We start from the raw sequence: 6,000 nt of genomic DNA, 5'->3' as shown, positions 1-6,000 counted from the left end.
GTGAATTTGTCAGCCCCCATGCTTGAGATAGTCATGTGTATTGGGTGCAAATTGCCCTTCTTACGTGTTCTGTACTTCATTAGTTGGTTCGGACTTTTCCTTGTGATTCTTAACTCTATTGAGGTTTATATCTTAAGTGCTTAAGTTCTGTGTTTTGTTTTTTTCTTTTCCAAAATGTCATATGTTAACTCCTCTCAAGCTTCTTTAGTCCTTTCAGACCCTTTAAATGCGCTCAAATCATTCTGTGTTGGTAACTATATTAGGTTTAAGCTAATAAAAGAAACATGACCATGCAAATTTCTTGGTTTTCTTTTACATGGATTTCACTTATTTCTCTCTGTCTGCCACTAGCGTGAAAGTCTAGACAGTCCCTTTTTTCCCCCTTATAGTTTTGACAAAATATTCTGCCTGATTTTAGTGATTTCCAGTGATTCTTTAAAGCCATTTAAGGTTCTGATATCATGAATTCTCCATTTTCCATTTAGGTTATGAAAGCTCTTGTAGAAGCTGCAAAAGTTGTGTGATGATTGGAAATTCTTGGAATCTACTTTCATGAAAGCACAGAAACAATTGTGATCAATTCTGTAAAATTAGCAGTAGTAGATGGGAAAGATGACTCTGCTAATAAGGTATGCATACCTGCCTTTTTTATGGTATTATCTTCATCCTTCCTTTCTCCAAGGTTAATACTTAAATCCTATATTCATTTTCCACTAAAGCACAAAAAATTGTTGTAGAGAGACAAAGGAGGATTGATGGTGCTCAAAGGGCTCAAGACCTCTAGAGTGCTTGGATCATCTGGCCTTTTCCAGCCTCTATGCTTATGTTACTGGAAAATATAATGTTTGGGCGAGTCAGGTTCGTTTTGAATTGACATAGTTAGTTATCTTGATATTTTTCTAATTATTTAGCTAAATATTCTGCTGTGCTGATTTCTACTGCTTCAAACTTCATAGCTTTGTAGATGCAAGGTATAATGGTTATTTTTTGTGTGGTGGTGGTTGGGGGGGGGTTAGGAAAAGGGAAAAAAATCCTGATATATGATTAAAGGAAGCATCAAAACTCATACTAGTAGAATTATTTATGGTAATTATTAGATATAATCGGTTGAGTGATATTACTTTTTCCTAGGATTAAGCATATGGATGTTATTGCACTAGGGGGTTAGGAAAAGGGAAAAAATCCTGATATATGATTAAAGGAAGCATCAAAACTCATACTAGTAGAATTATTTATGGTAATTATTAGATATAATCGGTTGAGTGATATTACTTTTTCCTAGAACTAAGCATATGGATGTTATTGCACTACTGCAGTGTATTTTTGTGTCTTGGGAGAATGTTGCTGTAAAACCCCCTGTTTAAATATGAAATGATAACAAATATTTTCTGCATGGAATTATGAAACCAACATGAATATTAGGGCTATTGTATTTTTCTCTCTTTGGCATCTTAGATCCATTTTTATTCCTAGCTGTAGCTCAGTATTTAGGATGCTACTGATAGTGGATGAGCCCATTTCTTTTCACTCTCAATCTAAGCGTTACCAGTCTCTTTGAGCATGTATACATTGATTATTAGACATAATAAAGCTTTAATATTTATCCAAAAAGAAAAAAAATAAAGTTTTTCATGTATTGATCGGTACTCTAAGTTTACTTTCTTATATCTATAAAACTTGAGGGATCTATGAACACAAAGTCATTTGCTGTTTTTCACTGAACAGCCAAAGCTTATTATCCTGGAGTTATTTACACTTCAATTGATAATGAGATCTCACAAGTTTGCTAAATTAGCAAATTAGTTATACTGTAAAAGTCAATCACCTGTAAAAGGTCATGTCCCATAGTAATAGTGTCTACTTATTGATGCATCTGTTCTACGTGGTATGCTTTTACAAAGAACGCATTTGATCAACTAGAATCTCGACCATAGATTGCATTCCTGGAATGGCAATGCAATCAGAACTTACAACACATGCTCCCCGCCCCCACCATATCATTTCCTCGCATGCTTTCTAGAATTATGTTCAGATTTGGATTCATTGCATTTGCTGTGTAGTTGATCAGTGGTTGGTATTTAGGTATTGAACCCATCATGGAAAGCTTCAACAATTACTACGACAAGCCTAGCCTTTATCCAACATAAAGGGGTTGGTTGGCTGCATGGGTCCAACTAATTAAAGTAGGGCAGACAAGATGTCCAGCCTACAAACGCAAAAAAAAAGGGTAAGGGAAATGAAGAAAATAAAAATAAAAGAGAAAGAATCAGACCAAAACAAGGTGGGGGAGGGGAAGAAAAAGAGAGATAATAAGAGGATAGAGGAATGGGGTATTGGGTCCTAATCAGTTGATTGAACATTTTACTGTCTAAATTTCTACTAATATATCTTCAGACCTTGTAATGCAAGGTATGACTCTATGGTGTGCAAGTATGTCTAACTGTATAAAGGATGGTTTTCTTGTGCAATTGGTCTTGTAGGCTTGTAGCTAAGTCGGGCGACCTATTCCTTTAAAACTAATAGCTCAAATTAAACCGACCCATTGAGCAGGTGGGAAAAATGTTTTAACCACTGCATGAGAAATGTCTTTTTGGTGGGTGGGCATTTCTGCAAGGGTTAAGTTGCGGTATTGCAATCATCAAGTTGGGGGCTTGAAACATGGAAAGAACCACCCGCGAAGCAGGTGTGTGGCTACGTTATGTAGACATGTGCTGAAGTTGATGGGAGGACTTGTTCATTTGATGATACCATATGAATTGCTCTGAATATGTGAAGATATTGAAAATTTCCTAAGGGGACTAATGAAGGAAACCATGAAGCAAGAAATTTGAAAATGTTACTTTCAAGCACCTTATTAGTTACTCAAGGATGTGGAAAGGTTCTTTTTTTTATATGCTGCTGCTGATGATGTGGGTTGTCATGCCCTTTCCTTTAACCAAGATTGCTTTGTAGCTTTTGGTTATCAACTTTGGATTATAGGTATACATAGCTTGGGAATTCCTTGTAGATTGTAGGGTTTAAAATTCTAAACTTTCCATGTATTATAACTGAATGGATTGCATTAGATTTGTTGTGATTTTGTAAAGCTGTTTACAATTCTGATACATGAAATTTTTGTGTTCACTACCGTACTGAATTTTCCATCATGTTCATGAAAGCTCAATGGAGGAGCTTTGAAGTTTGTCTGATTATTAGAAATTCCAGGGAACTAATATCATGGAAGCACAAGATTAAGCCGTGCAAAATTAGAAGTACTAGAAGGAAAGATGGCCATACTGATGAGTTATGCATGCTGTTAGGTACCTGAATGAGGCTACTTAACAAGGTGGAATATCTCAAGAAGAAAAAAGGGACTTTAAATATAAGTTGAATAAGAAACAATACATACTACCAGCTGTAGGTGATTCCTACGGCTACCCAGAGCAATTGCTCTCACATAAACTTTCCCAATGCTCAAAACTTGTCTCTTCTACTCTTCCTTCCCCTATTTATAACAATTACGTTCCTACAGTATTAATTAACAGAATCATCCCATTCGAATAGGACTCTTCAAAAGTAACCTGAATGTAATATGACTCTAACCTGAATGTAATATGACTCTTCAATCTAATCCTAAAAAGTAACCTGAATACAATAGGACTCTTCAAATCTGCCAATCGTTTCCTTCCCTAGAATTTAGGGATTTGCTTTCCCTGTCGAGTGTAGACTCGTGATACTAGGGACCTATCACATGCCTAAATTTTGAGGTGCTTTATCTTTATCCTTTCTTCCTCCACTTGTAATGACAAGTTCTTATCTGTCTTTTTCTTGTGAAGCACAAAAAAATTAGTCAAGAAGCCGAGGAGGATTGACGGTGTTCTATGGGTTCTACCCCTTCTCTAGAGTGCTCGCATATTCTGGCCTTCTCCGGCCTTTAAGGTTATATTATCTGGATCATTTGATAATTGTCAAGTTTGGTTAATTTTAGATTTAAAATAATTAGTTACTTTGATATTCTGAGGTGTCTTAGTTTCTACTACAGTAATTTCATAATCTGTAGATGCAAGGATTATGCGAGTAAGTCTAACTGTACAATGGACAGTATACATTTGTGCCTGATGTTGCAATGTTATGTAATGTATTCCAAATTGACTCACTAAACAAGTGGAGAAAATCTTTTCCCAAATACACTTAAAATGCCGTCTTAGCTTGGTGCAAATAATTAAGTTGTGCTATTGCAATCGTCTGTTGTTGGATTGACACATGGATACAATCTCTCCAAGAAGCAGGTGCATGGCTGTGTACACATCTGCTTCAAAACCCTTTCTTTTTTTCCTTTTTTTTTTTTTTTTTGGGGGGGGGGGGGGGAACTTGCGTTGATGATGTCATGTGATTCACCATTAAAGATATGAACTGTATACTAACATGATACTGAACAAAAAAAAAAAGTATGCTAACACGATACCCAAAATTTCGTTAGGGGACTGGAGAAGGCTACCATGAACAAGAGATATTTTAATCCATAGCTTCACACACCTTATTTGTCACTCAATGATGTGCAGAGAATGGTTTATGGATTCCTATTTGGGTTGAAGATGATGTTATGGGATTTGATGTCCTTTCCTTTGATCAGGATTCCTTTGTAGGTTCAAGAACTTGCAATAAATCTACGTTTGATTATAGGGTTTAAACCTTCGAGGCTTGGAAAAATTATAGGGTTTTAAGATTTTAAGTTTTCCACAAATTATCAGTGAATTTATACTGCTGAATTTTCTTGTGATTCTTTACAGCTGTTTAGTTTCGAATTTCATGAATATCTGTTGATCACTTAAGGTTATGTGCCATTGAAAACTTGTTTTAGGAGTTACAAACGTTGCATGATGATTGAGAATCCCAGGATACTACTATTGTACAAGTACATGACAAATTGCGGCTAACCTGTTCAAAATTAGCAGTCCTAGAAGGAAGGTAGTAAGATGAGCAAAGCTGTATGTTTCTTTTATTTTTTAATGAATGTATAAATTCATTAGCAATGCCCTGAAGGGGGAAAAACAAAGCAAAGAGGGTTAAGGTGGGGGATTACAACTGACTAGGTAGCAAGAGAGAGGAGTCTAGATCCCAGGGCCACAAATGGAAGCAAAGCTGTTTTTGGTGTGCCCGTATCCTTTCTTTCTCTACTCGTCATGATAGATTCCTATCTTTCTTTTTCAATGAGGCCCAAAAATCAATTGAAGGAAATTAGAGGAGGATTAATTGTGCTCAAAGGACTCTACACTTTCTCCGGTTGTTTGCTTAATATTTCCTTCTTCAGCCCCTGAGGTCATATTATTTCGATATTTGACGGTTTGGTGAGCCAGGTTCATTTGTGATTTGAAATAATTTCATTTGCTTGGATGTTCTGCTGTCCTAGTTTCTAGTACTGCAACTTCATAATTTGTAAAAGGCCAGGCAGAATGGTAGGGTTATAAAGTAAGTCTGTGGGATTGATCTTTTAAAAAAATTAGGTAACCTATTCAATTGAAACTAAGTGGTCATTAAGATTGAAACGGACACACTGAACTAGTGTTTTAGACAACTACGCATGAAATGCCTTTCTGGTGGTTGAGCCTTTTGTGATATGGTTAAGTTGTGCTATTGCAATCATCAGGTTGGGGGTTTGGAACATGGGAACAGGCTCTTCATGAATCAGGTTCAAAGCTGTACAGACATTGCTACGGTGGTTAGGAGGTCTTGTATCATTAGGTGATGCCATATGAATGTCTAGAAACCGGTGAAATGTGTATGGTCGAACCAATATAAAAATTTTCAGGAGGGCACTAGGGCTGGCTAGCAGGAGAAAAAAAAATCCTTGAAGTTTATGGAATGTTAAATTTTTAAACATTTCACAAACTATTAATGGATCAAGTTGGCATGAATGGTTTGTATTTTTTTGTGATGCTGAAGTCCTTAGCAAAATCCTTGAAACTGTCTTATTTGCAGCTGCTGACATTGTTTCCATGGATAATATGATGTTCACAAAAG

This window comes from Hakea prostrata, chromosome 3, assembly GCF_041222555.1.
Source record: "Hakea prostrata isolate BN-2017 chromosome 3, UWA_Hpros_2, whole genome shotgun sequence".
NCBI lineage: Eukaryota > Viridiplantae > Streptophyta > Magnoliopsida > Proteales > Proteaceae > Hakea > Hakea prostrata.
Note: the sequence above shows the minus strand (reverse complement) of the source record.